A 22,112-nucleotide genomic window follows, 5' to 3' on the forward strand; every position below is an offset into this window, starting at 1 on the left:
CAGCAATTTGCTGTGGAAAGCTCATTTTCAATGCTTTTAGAGAGATGGTCATTTCATGAGTATTACGAAAGTAGACAAAAGTTATCACTTATTTATATTCAGGGGCTTCCCCCCGCCCCCCCGATGGTACTCACCAGAATTGAGAACTGGCACTTTTGGGGGGCTTTCCCAAGTTGTGATCCTCATGCACAAGTCTGCCTCGCTCAGCCAGAGAAACTGAGTAGACCCTCAGCAACAGGCTAATGGGGATCTGCAGAGCGAGGCTGAAATTGGTGAAAATTGGCACAACCTTATATTTGAGTGCTGGCATCCTTTTTTTTTTAACAACCCCCTCCCCTGATTATAATAAACAGCAATTCTAAGCCATTATAGGCTGTGGGTATTGTTGACTTTTGGAGAATGGGGAAATCAGATACCATATTGAAAATGTTCCTGTGTCGGAGAAAAAATAATCTACCAATATTTGGTGACATTGGTTTTTTTTTTTTAATCCAGTGTGGAGTAGTGGTTAAGAGCAATAGACTAATCTGGAGGACCGGGTTTGATTCCCTACTCCTCCACATGCAGCCTGCTGGGTGACCTTGGGAAGTCACAGCTCTTTCAGAACTCTCTCAGCCCCACCTACCTCACAAGGTGCCTGTTGGGGGGAGAGGAAGAGAAGGTGACTGTAAGCCACTTTGAGACTTCTTTTGGTAGATAAAAGCGGGGTATAAAAACCAACTCTTCTTCTTCCTCTTCCTCCTTTCTCCCCATTAATGCAGATGTCATGTTTCGTGTGGCTCTTAGCAGTTTCCCTTTGATGTTGCTGCCCTATTTAACAAACCACACAAAAGAGCTCCATGTTTCATTGCAATGCTGTGAGGAGGAGGGGGGAAATTCCATTTACCAGTGGAGGCATGGAGTGGGTAGAAGTGATGATTCAGAAATATTTTCCAGATGACTAGATGAATAGATACTGCCTTTGAATTTTTATTTCTTTAATCCTGTGAAAGCACTTCAGAAATTTTAGGTACGTCAGCAATGGATCTTATACATGATATTGTTTTAATTTACAGTATTTTGAGGCCCATTGGCCTTTGCAATAACTTCATCATTGCTGCAAAGGCAGATGTGGTACAAAGCTTACAAAACCATCTGCTATGTTAGGAACAAACTGAAAATTTAATTAGATATCTAAACGTACCTTGAAAAATATTTACCGCATGTCCATTTGCAGCTGTATGCTCTTTGCCTTTTCCCCAAAATATATGAGCAGTTTTGGAGCATAATCAGAATACAACTTGAGCATTCGACTACTTTCTGTTTGTGATTCACTTATCTTCATTACATGTATCCAAACACACACCCCAAACATAGAAACATAGGGCGAAAACGCATGGTCGCTTTAGCCTCCTTTATTCCCTGTTTCAGCCAGGATTCAGCCAGGACCAACCTCATAAGTTTCACCAAACGTGCGTTCGATCCTGGCTGAATCCTGGCTGAAACAGGGAATAAAGGAGGCTAAAGTGACCATGCATTTTTACCCCTAGTGTAACTGAGCATTTCAGTGATACGCATAAAAGATCACGTATGAAAAACGATTAAAGTGGCAGATGTGCCAGAATATCAGTCAAGAGTGAGACCATCCTTTGAAAGATTGATCTTATGGTTCCCAGATGCCTGAACCAGAAATGAGCATGTGTATGTGTAAAGGGCTATCAAGTTGCAGCCAACTTATGGCAAACCCAGCAAGGGGCTTTCAAGGCAAGTGAGAAGCAAAGGTGGTTTGCCATTGCCTTCCTCTACCGAGTCTTTCTTGGTGGTCTCCCATGCAACTACTAACCCTGCATAGCTTCCGAGATCTGATGAGATTGGGCTGTAGTGTATCATACTACATCCCCTGAAGTAGAAATACCCGTGATTTATTGGAACAGAGAATTTAGTTCCATGGTGCGTGTCCCATTGCATGGAGTGCTTTGAAGCAATGATGTAGAGGAGGAAGCATACCGGCAAAGGTGCTCAGCAGAGGTTTAACTTGGATATTCTATACAGTACAAGTGTCTCTTCTGCTGAGCACGAATTTAATATATGTTTTATATAAAGAACTTCTTTTAGTTATCATCACTGTAGGAACTGAGCATGTTCCATATACTAATAAATATATAGCTGAATCCTTACCGAGTAGAAAAAAGGTGTTTTCGTTTTCTAATGGAAATAATGGAGTCAAGTCAGGTTACCAGGCCTCCCACTGGCAGCCCCCAACCCCCCACTGCTACTCAATAGGCTGGTGCAGGAAAAAATTATGCAAAAAATACTACTGCGTAAATGACGTGACATCATTTTTTGTGGCAGACCCAGAAGTGAAGTCATGTCACTCCAGGATCCAAAATAGAGTTTCTGCTGAATCCTAGAGCAGTGTGACATCACTTCTGGATTCACCCAAAAATTGTATCACACCATTGATGCGGCAGTGCTCGCTAATGTCCCCACCTCCCAGTCCCCCACAGTCACCAGCTAGCAACAGATTTGTGACCCATGAGAGATCACACATGAAAATTCAGACAAAACTTGCTATGGAGTCTGCGTTTTTCTTGAATACTGGTATATCACATTGCTTTGAGGAAGGTTTTAAGGCCTGAATAAACTTGCTCACAATGGACTTCTTTGTTATGCAGTGTCATGGCAAAGCAGATATATGCATCTTTGATGCACCACAGAATCACTTTATTGCAGGACGGGAAAGAAGATTAGTGGCATAGATGTCGAGTGCAAATAGTCGTGTAATCATACATCAAATACCAGAATGGATGATCTGCTCTATGAATTCTTGCAAAATGCAGGGCTAAGCTGAAAGAGAACTTTACTCTCCACAATGTTGGAAATAACCACGGAACCATGCAGGACTAATGGAGCCAAGGAATTATAATTTTAAGGAATTGGAGTGAATGTCCTCCCAGTTCTTTGATTCTTTGCCTTGATGTTCAGTAGCTGGAATTACAAAGGAAATGTGATTTAAGATGATATTTACTTCTAGAATACCAATGGTGGGCTAGATCTTTAGCTTCCCCCTCGTTCTCTAGCCAAAAAGGGAAAAGAGAAGTGATGACACATGAAATATTCCCACTGTTGTGTTCACTGCTGAATTGAGTGAGTTCCTAAAAGACCCATCACCTGCACTATGCCTGACCTGCAGAGGCATCATCTTTTTTATACTGTAAAATATGCTTATTCGAGTTGATGGGGCTTATCTATCCTGTATCTGTAGACTTTGCTATCTAATTGATTGGTATCTGAATTGCTTCTTGTGGTGTACTTTTAGTATTCCTTACAGCAGTCTCATGCCCTTAAATCTTCAAATTCAAATAGGGAGTTTTGAAAGGACACCATTTCAGGAAATGCCACACTTAACAGGTGTGAAGCCATGGCTCCCCCGACGTTGGTCCAGGATTAGCCTGCCCCCTGCTGGGTCAACTCAGGGGTGCCTCCTCGGGCTCAGACCATTCGGAGGGGGAGTCAGAGCTGTCCTCCCCCTCCATGGCTGCTAGTTTGGCCCGTCACTCAGCTTACTGTGACCAGCCTGGAGCCTCCCCCCTCCTCAGCCTCCGCTTGCCTCTGTTTAAATCCTCTGTGGTGGTATGACCCCTCCCCTCATCTCCTCCCTTTCCCTGCCTCCAGCCCTGCCCCTGATCCTATATAGGGCTGGGCCCTCTACTGGCTCTCCATCTTCCCCCATGCTCCCCAGGCCACTTCCAGGCTTGGCCACCTGCCACAGCCCCGCGCTCGCCCGGCCGCCCATCAGCTGTTTGGCAGCAAGGCTGGGGCAGGCGCAGCAAGCCTCGGTGCATTCTTCTGGGCCCCGCCTGGCTGGGACGGGCTGTCAACATATGTCTAAGTTCTGGCTAGTCTGCAGTTTGCTAAACAGATCACACTGATCAGAGTGACAGCTAAGTCATGTGATGATGCTGGTCTGAGCCAGTTTGTACAGCCAGGAACGGGGATTTCCAGAATGACTCATCTCAGGTGAACTGTGATTGGTCATGAATGTATATATAAGTCTGTGTATTGAATGTAAGTTTGTCTTGCTAGAAATATTGGAGCTGGCGAAGCACTTTGATGCTCAGAGCTGTGAAAGTTAACAGCTAAAGGACTCTGTGTATATATTGTAAATAAACTGTACATAGCAGAACTGTGTGGTGTGAAATTGCTACCAGATAAACTCCTGAAGTCCAGTCACGCTGTGCGCGACACGGGCCTGGCTGGACGCTTCAGTTTGGCTTGCAGACTCGCCCAGCCAGTCGGGTCGGGTCGCTGTCCTGCCGTTCCAGGGAGCCTCCTGCTCCTGATGCCCTTCATCGGAGCCTGTTGCACCTGTGCCCAGTACGGTGGGGCCTGCCGCCGCCTCCGCCATGTCTCCAATGAGTTGGATGTTATGCCTTTTAGGGAGGGAAAGGACCAGTGCTGGATCCAGTAGTGATTATAAGAACTGTGTTTATTGTAACACAGCAACCAACTAACTAAACAGGTAGGGTTGCCAACCCCCAGGTACTAGCTGGAGATCTCCTGCTATTACAACTGATCTCCAGCTGATAGAGATCAGTTCACCTGGAGAAAATGGCCACTTTGGCAATCGGACTCTATGGCATTGAAGTCCCTTCCCTCCCCAAACCCTGCCCTGTTCAGGCTCCACCCCAAAACCCTCCCGCCAATGGCTAAGAGGGACCTGGCAACCCTAAAAGTAGACCATGACTAGGCCTCAGTAACTCTAACTCCTCCTCCAGTTATAGTCACAAGACCTAGGCTTACCAGGTCCCTCTTCTTCTTCGGCGGGAGGTTTTGGGAGTGGAGGTGGGGGGGTTGCGCGCTCCCGGAGGTTTACACCCGGAAGCGCTGCATTGCAAAGGGCCGGTTTCCACTCAAACTGCCAGTTTGAGTGGTAAAGGCCTGTTGCGATGCGGCACTTCTGGGTGTAAAAAGCACCACAAGGGGCCGTTTTCCACTCAAATGGCCCCTTGTGGTGCATTTTACACCCAGAAGTGCAGCATCGCAACAGGCCTTTGAGTGGTAACCGGCCCTTTGCAATGCAGCACTTCCGGGTTTGGACCAGAAGTGACCTGTTCCTGCCTGCACAGATTGCCCGCCGAGCCTCAGCTGGTCAGCGGGTGGCCAGTTGGAATGGCGGGGGTTTGCCCGCCACCACCTGGCACTTGGCAACCCTAACAAGACCTGAGCCTCTCTGTTGTAGAAAGCCTCTGGGAGTTTTCCTTAAAGCAACAGTACCAGTATACCACATTGGGGGTCCGTGGGGGAAAGTCCTGGGTTGGGTCCAGAGTTCAGCAACCCAGGACAACAGGAAATATCAGCACCTCTATAAATGAAATCCTTCAAGTTATCCTTCAAAAACATAACTTTTTCTTACATTTTAAGGATCTCAGGAAAGGCCTTTGTAGGTAGGTTGCAAAATGATGTTTTTGGTGCATGAGCAAGGAGCGGAAGGGTACTTGGGTGCTTACCCATTCGTTGCACTTTTATGGAACAGATGGAGCTTTCTGGAAAAGGCTTCAGTGTCAAAATGCAAACCATGCTCCCTTGTCATTTCATATTTACCTCATTTTTAGCTTTGTTAAGACACTTCTCAACATGATGTACAGGAGCCAAACCATGCCTGCTTTAGGAAACGTATCCTCAGGACTGCCATCTGACTTCAGCTGGCAAAAGAAAATCACTGAATTAGTGTCACATTCTTCATGCTATTGCTTCAAATTAACATAATTCCTTCAAATTAGAATTCATCTAGCTGGCTAGCTTGGTCTATGGTGCAAGGAAAAAGTGTAGGTGTCAATGTTGGAATTGGGTATTTTGCAAGCAGTGTCATAGAGGGCATCTTTGTTATTCTACAAGGCTGAAACAGAAAGAAATACACGTTTCTCTGGTCCTTGGCTTTCTTTTTAAAAGTGTGGAAGGACAAAAGTAAATACTTCTTAACACAACAAGTAATTAAAATGTGAATTCACTGCCAGAGGAGGTAGGGATGGCCACAGGTATCGAGAGCTTTAAAGGGGGATTAGATAGATTAATGGAGGATAGGTCTATCAGTGACTACTGGCCATGGTGACTAAAGGGAACCTCCACATCCAGAGGTAGTAAACCTTTGACTGCCAGAGCCAGGAGGCAGTCTTAGAGGAAGGCCTCAGCTTCTGAGCCCTGCTTTTAGCTCTCCAGAGTAACTGGTTGGCAACTGTGTGAGACAGGGTGCTGCACTAGATGGACCACTGGTCTGATCCAGCAGGGCTCTTCTTATGTTCTTATGAAAGTAAAATTATATTAGAAGAAATTGTGTGTGTGTGTGTGTGTGAATGCCCAAATAATGTATCACTACTTTGAAAATATGTCTTTTGTGTATGGCAAGAGCGGGTCTTTTGATCTTATCTTTCTACTTTGCGCTCCTCCTAGCTATTTCTAAATACCATTATTATCATACATTATGCCACTCCAGAAACTACTATTCTGCCTATTGAGCTGATTGTTGGGAAATCACCTGGGGTGGGGGATTATGCTCTCTGATATCAGTTCTCTTCTTCCAATAATATACCAAATATAATTTGTCTTTCCAATGTGAAAATAGCAGACTATTAATAATGGAGACTTTAACAAGTATCTTTGTTCATAGATTTTAAAGCTAGTGTAGACCAATGAGATATGTGCATGAGAATGTTGGTTGGGATCCTGACTCACATATGTATTGTTTTATTCAAATACCACTTACATTTCCATTTACACAGAGGGAGATCTACACTCATGCTGAACCAATCCAGAGAGTCTCAGTGTTAGCCAGTGGCCTGTGGTGGTACTGCTTTTTCCTCACATGAGTAAAGGGGTGGACTTGAGACACTGATGAGATGGAGGTTAATCCACTCCCTGTCCCTGATACTCCTACTGTCTGGAGTAAAGATCAGATTTTCTTACCAATAGGACAATGATTTGGAGTAGGGTTGCCAACTTCCAGGTACTAGCTGAAGATCTCCTGCTATTACAACTGATCTCCAGCCGATAGAGGTCAGTTCACCTGCAGAAAATGGCACCTTTGGCAATTGGACTGTATGGTATTGAAGTCCCTCCCTTCCCCAAACCCTGCTATCCTCAGGCTCCGCCCCCAAAACCTCCTGCCGGTGGTAAAGAGGGACCTGGCAATCCTAATTTGGAGGCCGTCCCCCTTCCACAGGGTCTCTTCCGCCTGGCTGCCCCTGTGCCAGGGGCAGAATCTGTCCTCCCCCTCCCCATTCAGCTTGGACTAATCAGATTTGAAATGCTGAATGGAAAATTGGGGTGGGGGGAAATTGTGGGAGTTTATCAACCAATGACCAACTGAAAACGGGGGAACTGGGTTCTGGAGGGAGAAGGGATAGGAGACATCCTGGATTAGTCAGGGAGTCCAGTAGGGACTATTGTTTAGACAGGCAAGGTTTGGATGTTTCAGGTGAGTAGCCATGTTGGTCAGGAAGAGAAGAGCAAGATTTGATTCCAGTAGAACCTTAAAGGCCAACAAGATTTCTAAAGTATAAGCTTTCAGGAGTCAAAGCTCCCTTCATCAGGGTTTTGTCACTGTCCCTTTAAGTGAAGTCTGGTTATTGTTTCCAGGTTTGAGCCTATTAGAATATGTACATTGTACCCACTAAACATAGAGCATCTCCCAGCTCTGGTAACTATGTCATCATACTAGAATGGGAAGGCATTAAGTGTCATGCTTATAAATTAAATGTAAGGGTGTCTGTTACCCTTGACCCCTGCGCTCTTATCAACTCATATAACCCATGGCAGGCTCTATAAGATCTAAGGGAGAAAGGATCCTGGTTGAGATCAGCTGTGCTCTCTGTTTTAAGGATTAGGTGGTTCTGTGTAAAGAAAAATTAAAAAAACCACTTCATCTCACATTCCTGGAGCTGAAGGTGAACTTTTTAATAGAAAAGGAGGTGTGAGTGTTGAGGCAGTTCACAACCCTCTAACCTGAGGAACTTGTTTTAGGGTGAAAGGCCTGCAGTGGCCCCATCCCAGCCACCCCATACAAGATGAGACTTGCCATGTCTGGGGGGGTGGCTTGCATAGCACAAGACTCGCCTCAGCCATCCCCATGGCAGACCTCAACACCAGCCAGCCCTTCCTCCTTTGGGGACATGATCAGGAAGTGATGTGGCCATGGAGTGGCATGGCCCTTTTCCTGGGCTGTTTTCTTTCCTTCTCAGCCCATCCCTAATGGTGGCAACCCATATGTTTAGATAACTATTACATTGCCTAAAGGCAAAATATGTAGTACATTTTGTTGTTTTTGCTTTATGCGTGTGGCATAATATAAATAGAATTTGTAATGGGGCTTATGTGCTGGTGAATCTTGCCTTATGGCTGATTCTCGGTGTGAGTTGCTTTTCTGGGTCTAAGTTGTCTTCTGTCCTCCCAGACCTTGTGGTTCAGTGACCAAATACGTTACATTGCCAGATCACAATCTCCCAGTGTCCATATTATGTGCCAGTTTATTATTCAAGGATGTTGTGAACATTAATAAAGCAGTACTTGGAAAGGACGCTGTGGAGTTAAAACACTTATGTAAAATGTATGAGATTAAAATTCATACCTGGGTTAAAGCCAATATAAACAGCAGATAATTGGTAGTGTTCCTTAATTTTCAGAACTTCTCTTCCCTTTCAAATCACTTTACTGGCCTCATTTGTTTTGTTTTCTTTGGTTCTCAAAAAGTATTTATATTTATTTAGCTATAAATATTTAAAGTTTTATAAATGGGGACATAGATAGCTTCAGCTGTGCTGAATATTGTTTAGCATGTCCTGGCTAGACCTTCTCAAATGGGAAGCTTTCTTATCTCTCTTGGGGCAGTCAGCTACTGAAATGTATGAGCTTTTGCTGAGACTAGTTTAGAGTCCTATGACAGTTCACTCCTTTCTGAATTTGACAGTTCTCTTTAAAAAAAATCTTTTTTTTAATCTTGTAAGACAGTTGAAAAAAGGATAATTCCAAGACTGACTGTTTTCATGATCCTTTTAATTGCATTGTTGTTTTGCTTTCTATTGAGAATGCCCCTGAATAGAACTCAGTCAAGAAACAATGTATGAGATCAAGGAACAATGTAAGTATGAGCTGCAGCTGATAGGAAGCCAACATTCACTAGACTATAGACTGTATGGGGAAAGCCCTCAGAGAGGGTTACCGCACTTGTATTCTCAGCAATGTATTAAGAGTTTGAAAATGTTATAAAAAATACTGTTCACACTTTCTATGTATTCCCACCGATGTATTAACAGTTTGAAAACGTTATAAAAAATACTGTTCGCACTTTGTTTGGCCCCTTTAGCTGTGAAGACGTCTTCCAACCATTTATAAGCCGTGGTATCCAAAAACCCTTTTAAAGTGATGTTTTTTATAACATTCTCAAACTCTTAATACATCGCTGGGAATACAAAGTGCGGTAACCCCCAGAGTTAGAAAGCAGAAAAACAGTGCAATTAAATGGATAATGAAAACATGGGGCAGGGCCATAAGGGCATGCTTTGTATGTACGTGTTCCCTAGTGTGGCATAGGGGTTTGAGTGTTGGACTAGGACCTGGGACAACTGAGTTTGAATCCACCGCTCAGCCACGGAAGTCCACCCGTGACCTTGGGCCCATCCCAGTCTCTCAGCCTAACCTACCCTCACAAGGTGGTTGTTGTGAAGATTAAGTGGAAGAGGGGAGGAACGATGTGAAAAGCCACTTTGGGTCCCCTATCAGGGAGAAAAGTGGAATATAAACAATATAAAAACATAAATGAATGCAATGCTTTGGAAACAGAGTTGCCAACCTCCAGGTAGTAGCTGGAGATCTGCTATTACAACTGATAGAGATCAGTTCAACTGGAGAAAATGGCTGCTGTAGCAATTGGACTCTGTGGCATTGAAGTCCCTCCCCTCATCAAACCCTGCCCTCAGGCTCCACCCAAAAAACCTCCCGCCGGTGGCAACCTGGCAACCCTATTTGTAGAGCTGCTGCCAGTCAAAACAACCAATATAGAGGTCCATGGTACAGGGCAGTTAACAACTAAAAAGTTATGTGTTAGGGGCAGAGGTAAGTTTGGATATCAGGTATGTCTTACAGAGGTTGTTGCAGGTTTGTCTCTTTTTTTGGCTAACAAAGTATTATGCATGCTATAACTGAGCTAGACTTACAAGGGTCTTTTATGTACATCTTTTGACACAGATGAATGACTTGGAAAGACTGGTACTTCTTCCATTCTTGTTGAACTGATTTGTAATTCAATGGCTTCCAGTTCTAAGAATCAGCAGAGCATTTTTTAAAAATAATATTTCTCTGATAATATTTTTGTATTTAAAATGCTAAATAAATTATTTTATGAACTTTAAAATATTAATTTGAAATACAAGTATACACAAATAGTTATCTAAATGATAAATGTAAGTATTTTCCTAATTCTAGGGCCCTCCAGGTGCTCCAGAATATCCAGATACTTTTAAAGAGCCATATTACCAGGTATGGGCATTTAATGTACATGTACAAAGGTGAAGGTAATGTACATGTACAAAGGTCTCTTTTATGTTTGGAAGGATGATTGAAGCAAGGAGAATGGGGTGTCATGAGAGTGCTAGTGAAGTTGTTCAGGCAGTAAATTACCCCTTGACAGTCAACCACACATTAAGCACAGGTGGGGGAGCAAGTTCTATAAAGCTCCTGCTAATTCATTCATTCATTCATTCATTCATTCATTCATTCATTCATAGCATATTCATTTAAAATCTTTATGCACCCACCTTTCACCTGAGCATTTCAGGATGCAAGGTGAGTAACAAGAACATAAAAAGCAATTGATAAAACAAACATTAAAACAACAGATTATAAAATATTAAAAGTCAATCTAAAAACACTTTATGCCCCTACCAACAGGGTATTCCTGCTGTATCCAGGCTCAGGCTGTCCAAAAAGCTCTCTGAAATAACTCTGCTTTGCAACCTTTCTAAAAAGTCAGGAGGGTAGAAACCCTCTGACCTCTTCTGGGAGGCTGTTCCAGAGGAATGGGGCAGCCACTGACTCAGCTTGGACCCAGACTGTTGCCTAATGTGCCTTAGACAAGGTTGGTACTGCCAGTAGACTTGGCTGGGAAGAATGAAGCTGTTACATGGGAATGTGCAGACAGCGGTGGTTCTTCAAGTGTGTGGGTCCCAGGTCATGAAAGGCTTTGAAGTTGGGCGTCAGCACATTGAACTGGACCCAGAAACCAATCAGCAGTCAATGAAGGAACCTCAAAATAGGAGTGACATAGTTCCACCAGCTATCACCAGATAACAAATTGGCTGCTGCCTCTTGCATCAGTGGCAATTTATGGATTGTCTTGAAGGGCAACCCCGTGTAGAGAATGTTACAATAATCAAGTTTTGAGGTTACTGATCAGAGGGGCCAGGGAGCCAGCTTCCTAACTAGCTGGAAAAAAGCATTTTCTAGTGTCATGGATACCTTCTTCTGCAACAGGAGACCAGGATCTAGCAAAATGTCTAAGCTTGTAACAGACTCTTTCAGTGAAAGCTACGCACCATGCATGGTAAGAAGAGCAATCCTGTTTAAAGCAGTGGCCCTTCCAGCCAGCATCACTGTTGTCTTGTCTGGAATCAACTTCAGTTTGTTCTTCCTTGGCCACTTGACCACTGCATTCAGAAATACTCATTAAGGGCCCTTACACAGATATTAAAAATATGGGAGGCAACACAGAGCCTTGTGGCATGCCCCACCCCCCACCCCGGTCAGCTCCCAAGGGATTCAGCATCTCCCACTGCAATGTTTTATCAGTAGTTTGATTTAAAAGAGAGAGAGAGAGACTGGATCCATCTCAATACTGCTTTGCCCAGGCCCACCTCACCTTCCAGGCATCTCAGCAGTATAGCATGGTTGACCATATCAAAAGCTACTAATGGATCTAACAACAACAATAGAGATGCATTGCCCTTGTTCATCTTAAGATGGAAATCATGCACAAGCAGTACTAAAGGCTTCTGAGTCCTGAACCCAGGTCTGAAACGAGATTGAAAAGGACCAAGGGCAGATGTCTCATCCAAGTATTTTTGGAGTTGCTCTGCCTACTCTTTCAATAATCTATCCCCCAAAATGAAAGGCTTTGAGACAGGTCTGTGATTATGCATGTATCTTCCTCCTCCTGTAAGAGTTTGTCCGCCATTAATGCTCTTCCCACCGAGGAATCCTTGATCCCTTCTGAGGATCCCCAGGGTTTTCAGCACACAGTTTTCATAACTGATTTTCATAACTAGTGCAGCAAACAACTTTCTGTTTAGAAGGCCGTTTAGTGAATCTCTGTGGTTTTTTATGATGCTGTTGGAACTTAGAAATGTAAACCTTTCCCAAATGGACTTTTTAATGGGAGTTTATGGTAATTTTTCAATTAGCTTTACTATTGTATTCATATGGCCACTGACTTTTATGATCGTGTAATTTGTTTTATGAATTGTTGCAAGCTACCTCAAGCATCGTTAGAAGAGGAGGAGGAGCAGGAGGAGGCAATGTAGAAAATGAAGAAAGCAATCAATCTGTTGCATTCATTACACCCAGGGCAGCTACAAAAATGCATTTCATCCAGCAGTTTTTCTCCTTCTTATGCATAACTTATTTCTCAGAATAATTCTTGGTATATTTGGCACCATTTTTAGCAGCCTCCTAATTTCATGTTATTTAACTCTGAGGCAGGTGACCAGAGCTATCATGGAGGTCCTCTGGGTTTGATATGCATCTGTCTGTGAGATTCATGTTTCTCACTGCCATGAGGCTCTACAAATTCCTAAGTCATCTCATGTTTCCCAATTAATATCTTCTGGCAAAATGTGGGCCAGCTGTTTTGCCTTCAAGAAATTAATCATCTTTTAAATCCTCTTATAGTGTGCTAGCATACTCCTCCTCTCAGCTGTCCAATGTGAAGTATTTAATGACTTATTTTCAAGCAAGCAAGTTGCCTGAGAAGGAGTGCTAAGTTTAGTATTTAGGCTGATGGAAGAGGTGATTTACCAATCTAAACTCCAGATTTAAATATTTAGACTCTCTGGAACCAGAATTTCAGCTCTCAGACTAAGCAGGGCTAATCCAACCCTTCAGGTCGGGATAGATAAATGAAACTTGATGCAATATGTTGTGTGGAGTGGGGGCACAGGAAAAACTATTTGCCATTTTTAGAGATTAAGGAATTGTTAAAACGAATAGTTGTCCTTTATATGCACTGGCCATATGCTTAAGTAGTCTCCTGTCATTAAGACTGAGAATTGGCAATGTTCTTTATTTATAACATATAATACATAAAATCTATGTGGCAAAAAGCTTTGGGTAAAAACCAAACAATCCAGCAGATTAATTGAGGAGAGATGGTTGCCATCAGGGACAGAGCTTTTACCACCTGCTCTGCTCCTGTCCTCCAGTCTCTAAAGTATAGTTGCCGTGTCCCTTATTTGGGGTGGAGCCTGAGGAGGACAGGTTTGGGAAGGGGAGGGACTTCAATGCCATAGAGTCCAATTGCCAAAGTGGCCATTTTCTCCAGGTGAACTGATCTCTATCAGCTGGAGATCAGTTGTAACAGCAGAAGATCTCCAGCTAGTACCTTGAGGTTGGCAACCCTAGATGTAAATTTTTGGGGACAAATTCAGTGTGCCATCCTGATAGCCCCAGAAATAAAACATTATTTCATGCTGGCTGGAAACACAGGTGCAACGACAGCCACTCATACCATTCCTTCAGATATAGCATCCACATCTACATCAATTCCTGCTACCAATCATCCAGTTTCAGCAGACATATCATCATTGCCTGTTGCTGCTGGTGGTGACATTTTACAAGAGGAAATACCCAAATCTGTAACAGTAAAGGAGTTTGCAATCCAAGACACAGATCTGGGGCTATGGAACATTAATCATACTAACACAATAGATTACTGGATTCGTAGTGGGCCCTCATCATGTCAGAATCATGATAGCAACCTTTCAAACTCATGCAGAGTGTATAAAACAGCTGGAGTAGAGAATATGAAGGCAAGGTATTTACCAAACGATCTGTTTATACATGAACTGCGGAATGGCGAGTGTGTAAAATGTGAATGGCTATCTATTCACCATCCCAAGGTCGTTTGTACTGCTTTGTATGTCGCTTATTGTCCAAGAAAGAATCTCCCTTTGCTACATCGGGGTTCAATGACTGGAAGCACAGCAATGTTATTGTAGAACATGAAAATGGAGAAGAACATTGAAAGTGCATGACAGCATATTTGATAAGGCATAAAGAAACTGGAAGTGTAGATTCTTTATTACTTGAGCAATATCGCTCAGAGCAGGAATATTGGCATAAAGCGTTGACACATGTGGTTTCTGTAATTCGCTTTCTTGCCTCCAGAGGTTTGCCATTTCGTGGAGAAAATCAGATTATTGGGTCAGCAAAAAATGGCAACTATTTATGTATACTAGAGCTGCTGAGTGATTTTGACTCTTTCTTGGAAGAATATCTCAAAATGTATGGAAATCCTGGAAATGGGAATCCGTCGTATTTATCTGCAAATATTTGTGAGGAATTAATTGAATTAATGGGACAACAGGTTCTTTGTACTATTCTTGAAGAAGTAAAAGAGTCAAAGTATTATTCAATAAGTGTAGATTCCACTCCAGACATCTCACAGATCAACTGACATTTACTGTCCGATACATTAAAGGCTGTGAGCCTGTGGAACGTTTCTTGATGTTCATCCCCATCTTTTCTCATGGAGCAAAGGATCTAACAGACACTGTTGTGGATTTTCTTAATGAGAACAACATTCCACTATCAAACTGCCATGGTCAGTCATACGATAATGCCTCAAATATGTCTGGACGATATACTGGATTGCAAACATGGATTCATCAACTCAATGAGTTTGCCATCTATGTCCCCTGTGCTGGACACAGCCTGAACTTGGTGGGAGTAAAAGCAGCAGAGTGTTGTCTACAGACTGTAAAATTCTTTGACTTTGTTCAGCATCTGTATTCATTTTTTGCTGGTTCTACTCATTGCTGGAATGTATTGAGATCATCTGTAGGAAAAGATTTTGTGGTCAAGCGTCTGTCTGACACACGATGGTCAGCACATTTTGATACTGTTCATGCTCTGTATGAGGGTTTCGAGAAAATAAAACATGCACTGGATTCTCTATCAGCTGACAATGAACAGCAAGTGAATACAAGGCAAGAGGCAGAAGGATTGAGCAAAAAAAATGGAAAACCTGGAAACAATTTTTCTCACAATTCTTTGGAATGACATGCTAGAAAGAATGAACAAAACAAGCAAGGTCCTGCAATCAAAGGATGTGAACATCCTTGTTGCCACGAATCTTTTTGAGTCTATGAAAATCTATCTTCTGGAAACTAGAGACAAATTTAGTGAATATGAATTCAAAGCCAGGAGTATGTGTCCAGATACAGATTACAGTGATGGGAAAAAACGGGAACGAAAACGAAGTGTGCATCTTAGTAGATATGATGGATCAGAAGAGGTACTTCTCAGTAAAACCGAAAAGTTCAGGGTTATTCACAGATTGGAAATCTGTTTTCTTTCTTCAGTGAATTGAAAACCATTGCTTCTGATGCACTAAAGAAAAAGTGTGAACATCTGGCTAATATGTATCACAAAGACCTGAATTATGATGAGCTTTTAAATGAATGTGAGCATCTCAAGCACTACATGGCTCTTGATGAAAATTATAAAACTCTCCCTGCACTGTACAGAAAAATAATTTTGGACAATTTGAAATCTGTATTCCCGAATGTTGAAATTGCACTCAGAGTGTTCATGTGCATGATGGTACAGGAGAACGTTCTTTTTCGAGACTGAAACTTATAAAAAATCTGCTTCGTAGCACAACGGGGCAGCATCGTTTGAACTGGCTTTCACTCATGTGCATGGAAAATGACATCCTGAAGACCATTGACTTCAAGCCAATAATAAAGCAATTCTCTGAAAAGAAATGCCGTAAATGCTTGTTATAATAAGAGGTTCCTAGTAATTTCATACTGTAATCTGTGTGGCTTACTGAGTATTATTGTGTTTTTCAAGCCTTGTGTATTGTTCAAATGTTTATCATGTTGATTAGTTGCTGCTGTACAGCATGTTTTTAATGTTTTAACACTAGTTTTGTTGAAGTGCCAATAAAATAAATATATGTTTATTAAACTCTCTCCCAGAGTACTTCTCCTGTCTTACTGCTCCCCATCTTTGGAGAGCTTATATGCTAGCCCGTTTTAATGTTCTCCCTTCTGCCATTCTGTTTGGGAGATACAAGAAAATCCCATACTCTGCTAGAGTGTGTAACTGTGTTATGGGGGAGATAGAAAGTATTGACCATATTCTTTTGTACTGTCCACTTTATTGCAAAATTTGTGCTGCTCTTTTAGATCCTTTTCTATCAAACTATGCTAATCAAGCTGATGATAGTAAGATTAACTTGTTGTTATCCTCCCGAAGTTCTGAGATTATTGAATCTGTAGCCAATTTTCTTGGTGATGTAATTAAAAGGCGAGGTAAAATTATGTATAGTGGTTAGGTTTACTCTTTTTGATTGTCCTTGGTATGCCAATAAAGGTACTGAAACTAAATATATGTTTAATATTATCGACCATTTACTTTTTATTCCTGTGAGTGGTTGTCGTAGGGGCCTCAGCATACTGGTTTGCCCAGGGGCCCATAATGCTGTTAAGATGGCCCTGGGCTTGATTGCCTCTGTGTGGGACTGTGCTTTCTGCTGTTTTCACAGGTTGCCAGCTTCATGTGGAGTTAACTGTGGGTCAGTGAGTCTCTCTCTGGCTGGCTCCTATTGTTTCCAATGGGCTGTGCAGCCTCTCCTGTTGTTTCTAATGAGCTAGCCTGTCATTCGTTTTAGTACATCCCATGTCAGTGAGTCTCTCTCTGTCTGGCCCGTTCTTCTCCTTCGTTAGGAATTTGCGTCTTCTGGTTTGGGGGGGCTGTTCTGCTGGGGGGGCTTGATTGCCTCTGTGGAGTGTGATTTGGGGGGTTACCTGTCCTGGGGGGGCTTGATCTCCTCTTTGCGAGTGTGATTGTTGCTGTGGAAGATTTGAATCCAGCAGCATGAAATCTATCAATACTGAAGATACGCAATTTGCGCAGGTCGCACTTACGCTAGTAGCCTTATAAGATGCACTTTGGCTGGGTTGAAATGAAAAGATACGTTACCCATGCTAGTTATGCTGTTTACTTACGCTTTGAGCGTTGTTGGATGCACTTTCGGCATAGTTACATCAGTTCTTAGAAGCCACAGACTGGCTTCTACTGTGTGGGGGGGGGAACCAAAGGCGGGGTGACCTGTCCTGGTGGGGGGGCTTGATCTCCTCTTTGCGAGTGTGATTGTTTATGTTTTCACTGGTTGCCACCTTCGCCTGGAGGTCAGTGTGGGTCGGTGAGTCTCTCTCTGGCTGCCCCAGAAACAATGGGAGGTTTTGCCTTGGCTTTGCCACTCTCTAGATGCACATTTCCCCCATCCAAATTTCCAGATCTCAACAATAAGCCCCCCTGCAGAGTTTTGAGAATTCAGATGGGGGAAATGTGCATCTAGAGAGCGGCAAATCCAAGTCAAAACCTCCCATGCATAAATAGCCAACGAGAAACAATGGGAGGTTTTGCCTTGGATTTGCCGCTCTCTAGATGCACATTAAGGATTGCCGGCTCCTATTCATTCCAAGGGGGACCCCTTCCAGACCCCATAACTCGGAACCCCCTGGCCCAATCTGCACCAAACCTGGGGGTTGTTGCAAGTAGGGTCCCTCCAATCTACCCTGAAAGTTTGGGACCTCTACCTCCAAAAATGCCCCCCGGTGCCGCGGAAAGCCACGAATGTGCCTTAAATGGCTTTATTCGGCTGAATTTATTCAGGATCGCCGAATTTCAAGCTGAATTCCATTAATCCGAATAGAGTTCGGACTTCGGCATTTCCCAAATAAAAACGGGCTGAATTTTGCCGAATCTGAATTTTAGTGAATTGTTTTTTCAACAACCCCAGTAAACCCTAAACCTGCTTAGCTTCAGCAAGCCTTCCAGTTATATCTTGGGACTATATATGCAATATTCATTCCCCAGCCCACATCATCCACCTTCAATCTTTTGGATGCAAGTCTGGTTTCTGTAGCCAGTGTATGGTTGGGGATACAACTTTCCCAATCTTTTATTACCATTTCAAACAGTCAGTTTGCCATGTTATATTATTAGCCTTTGTTTTTCTCCTGTTAGCTCTCCTGTAGGAATTTATAGCACACTTACCAGTTGCTTCATGGTTGGAAACACATATCTTTACTCTTGCTGAGCCCACTGTGATTTCTGAATAGGTTCTCATTTAGAATTTTCTTATGTGTATGCAAAATCAGTTATATGATTATATGATTTAAATGAATTCATTGACCTGGAACATTTCCATTAGAATACATTTCCAATATTTATATACAGTCTGAAAACATTGCATTTTGTTCCTGTCTCTGTTTTATCAGTCTGATGTAGAGGAATTGTGCTTTTAATGAGCAAATACAATGTTCACACCATTCTGAAAATTACATTATGCATTGCTAAGTGCTGGGCTTAAACAGAGAGAGCTCAGAAGTACTTCATTGTACTGAAAGAAAGTAGTTATGTTTCAAGCTTCCCGGTCTGTTCCTTTAAAAAGAAATAGTAGCATGGCTCCCAGACAGGCTGTGTGTAAATATTCAAGTGAGGAACCGCCCAAATATCAAGTCCACACTTAACTATGTATTACAATTGTTTCTGCTGTAATGGGGGAAGAAGGAACTGTGGATTGTCCCATGGAAGAAATTACTCAAAACAGGGTATACATGTTTGGTTTTAGTTGGCAAAAGGCCCCTGTATGTGATGAGACTCTCTGATATACTTTTATTTAAATATTTATGCCCCCGTCTTTTAGTTTTTAACTGTTCAACAAAGATAAAAAGATGTAAAATAAGTCAACCGAGAACAACAACATTGATACAATAAATTTCTACAGTAAAATACCAATGATAAAGCAGCAAAAAAACAAATAAACTTTTAATTGTTTATTTGTTTTTGCTGCTGGTGGTGTTTTATCATTGGTATTTTACTTTACAAGTTTTACCACCTAAAAAAGAATAAGGAAAGGGTGTCAGGAAAGCATCTGGGAAGATAAATGTCCCATGAGGGGTAGGATAAACTTGTCAATTTTTCTTTAGGGGGTGGTTTGATTAATTTTTAGTCTGTCCCTGAGTTGTAATCCAGTCTAATCCAAATTCAGGAGAATTCTTTATGCTGGAATTATGTTTGTTTTTGCTTGATTTTTTACGCCTGCTTTTAAAAGATGGTTTCTTTGTCTCTTTCTTTAAATCCGTTTAAATGTGTTCTGTGGTATGATGCTGTTCCCCATCCTTGAAGTGTGACTGAGCTATTGAGATTTCATTATGATTTTGTTTCCGTGGGAGCATATTTTTCTTTCACCGTGAAATTTGCATTATAGAATGGCAGTTTAACAAACAAAGCAGGGTATTTGTATCTCAAGAGAGATATGCTTCTTGCAAGAGAACTGTATATAAGCAAATGGCACCGGGCAGTGCTACTAAAGTGTCATAAGAGATACTTCATTATCTCATTTTGAAAACGCCATACCTGACTGTCACCGTAAACCTTATTAGAAACAAAACAATCTGGCAAAACTGTTGTCTATGTTCTGGGACAGTCCACAGTATAGAATAGTTTAGTTTGTATCCCAGTGTGGTGTAGACTAGGACATGGGAAACCCAGGCTTGAATCCCCACTCGTGCCATAGAAGCTTGCTGGGTGACCTTGGGCCAGTCACACACTCTCAGCCCTGACCCTGGCTAGTATTTGGATGGGAGACCTCCAAGGAACACCAGGGTCATGATAACGGAGGCAGGGAATGGCAAACCACCCCCAAACATCTCTTACCTTGAAAACCCCACTAGGGGTCACCATAAGTCAGATGTGACTTGGCAAATTTCTTTCCTTTCCCTAGTCCCATGACCTAATATGGAGCTTGCCTTTGCTCTTTCTTGCCAGCACAACTATTAAGAGATGTTGAACCTCCGTGATTGGATCAGCTATCTCTTTACACTTCTAAAAATAGTATCCACAGAGGAGGGGGTTTGGATTGGAACCACAGTACTGAAGAAGAATGAACCCTTCTCCTCACACCATTTTCCCAGAGTAAATAGCTGCCCTCTCTAGGTGCTATTTGTTTTTTATAAAGAAATCATATGTTTTTGTTAAAAATGGCATGGAAGTAGAAGTTTAAAAAATCCTCTTTTCCCCAAGGATGCTACTTATACATGCTTAAAAAGACAAAAGAGCCAACTGCTGATCTCTAACATACTTTCTACTTATATCTTAAGTTTATATACTTTCTAGAAGAGTTGTAAAACTTTCTTCCTTGGGCTGACGTTCAATATCCAGCTTTAATAGGGGGTCGGATTACTTTAATTTGGGTATTTTGATTTTATTACATGTATTTTGCTTTGTTGTAACCAATGTTAACCATCCCCAGGACTTTTGAGTAAGCATTATAGAACTTAAGTAAATTTGTTGCGAAGTAGTTCCCACGCATATGGGAATCAATCCTGAGTCATGGTTCCGTCTCTGGCCCATGATCAACTCAGTTCTAGTCCAGTGGCTGTTCACAGAGGGAGACTAAAGCAGCATATAAATTTCTGGGAATTATTTATTTATGAAAAAGCATAGTAAGTTAAAAATAGCTATCAATGTATCATACGCGATAACAGTTTATGATTATGAACATTTCAGAATGCAGACCCTCCTGTGTTCCATTGGAAGAGTCATATATAAAAGTATTTTAGAATTGTAATTAGCACTAACTGAATTTCAGTCATATTTTGTGGGAAACAACATAAGGTGGCTATAAAGGGAAGGATGAGGAAGGCAGCATAGGGAAGTTCTATTTTTTCTTTATCTGGTGATGATGGTGTATCATGTTCTTTTTCTTAAAAGAGTCATCAAGAAGAAATGAGTTTAAAAGGTGAAAAAGGTGAAAAGGTAAGTAATTAGTTAATCAGAGATTTGGGTTGGCAGAGGTATATCTATCTGCATATCAGCTAAGTTAAACATGATTTGCACTTTGTAGCTGAAATCTTAAAAAACAGCTTTATATTATTATTTTTTCAATTTTTAAATTATTTTTCAATTTTCAGCCAGATTGGCTCCCAAAACAGTTTATAATACAAACCAATAACAATATATGATCTAAATAACTATGATAGCAATCCTTCCTAATGATAATAATGATTTTGAAAATTTGATCCTAAGCTTCAGGGGATCTTGTGTGAGATGATTTGGGTTTGGGGTAGATTATGAAGCACTACATCACTTGGAGACACCAATGTGTGATGTAATGATTAGCATATCAGAATGGAATTTAGGTGATCCACATGCGAATTCCTGCTCTGCTGTGGAAGTTCAGTGGGTGACTTTGGGCCAGTGATGCATTCTCGGCTTTACCTACCTCGCAGGATTGTTGTGAGGATAAAATGGAGGAGAGGAGAATACTGTAACCAGCTTGGGGCATGCATTGTGGTGCAAGGCACAATATAAATGAAAATAATAATAATAAATATAGCCAAAGATGAGGGGCAAATAAAAAGGTATGGTGTTTGGTGGGTGGAAAGGAGAGAAGGAAGCAGGGAAATATGAGGATATGGAGGTTGCCATAGCGTTGCCAGCTCCAAGTTGGGAAATACCTGGAGAATTTGGGGGTGGAGCCTGAAGAGGACAGGGTTTGGGAGGAATTTCAATGGGGTATAATGCCATAGAGTCCACCTTCCAAAGTGGCCATTTTCTCCAGGTGAACCAATCTCTGTTGCCTGGAGATCAGTTGTAATAGTGGGAGATCTCCAGCCACCTCCTGGAGGTTGGCAATCCTATGTTGCCAGGAGGAGAGAAAGAGGAATACAGGGGAAAGTGAGGTACTCCCTTGTAAGTCTTTCTAGGTTCCCCAGCATGCAGCTGGGCCTGGCGGCTGTCACTGCACAATTGGCCCTGATCCAGTGGCTAGCATAGCTCCACTTGGTCAT

At 42.2% G+C, this 22,112-nt stretch overlaps 1 long non-coding RNA gene across 1 annotated transcript in view; it reads left to right on the forward strand.

Annotated features, from left to right (window-relative positions):
• Positions 1–10,510, forward strand: part of LOC130483689 (uncharacterized) — a 66,145-nt gene extending 55,635 nt beyond the window's left edge. Inside the window, exon 8 of the long non-coding RNA XR_008933667.1 lies at positions 10,456–10,510. This is a non-coding gene — a long non-coding RNA (uncharacterized LOC130483689). The remainder of the gene's footprint in view (positions 1–10,455) is intronic.
• Positions 10,511–22,112: the final 11,602 nt, after the last annotated feature.

Source organism: Euleptes europaea, chromosome 10 (genome assembly GCF_029931775.1).
Source record: "Euleptes europaea isolate rEulEur1 chromosome 10, rEulEur1.hap1, whole genome shotgun sequence".
NCBI lineage: Eukaryota > Metazoa > Chordata > Lepidosauria > Squamata > Sphaerodactylidae > Euleptes > Euleptes europaea.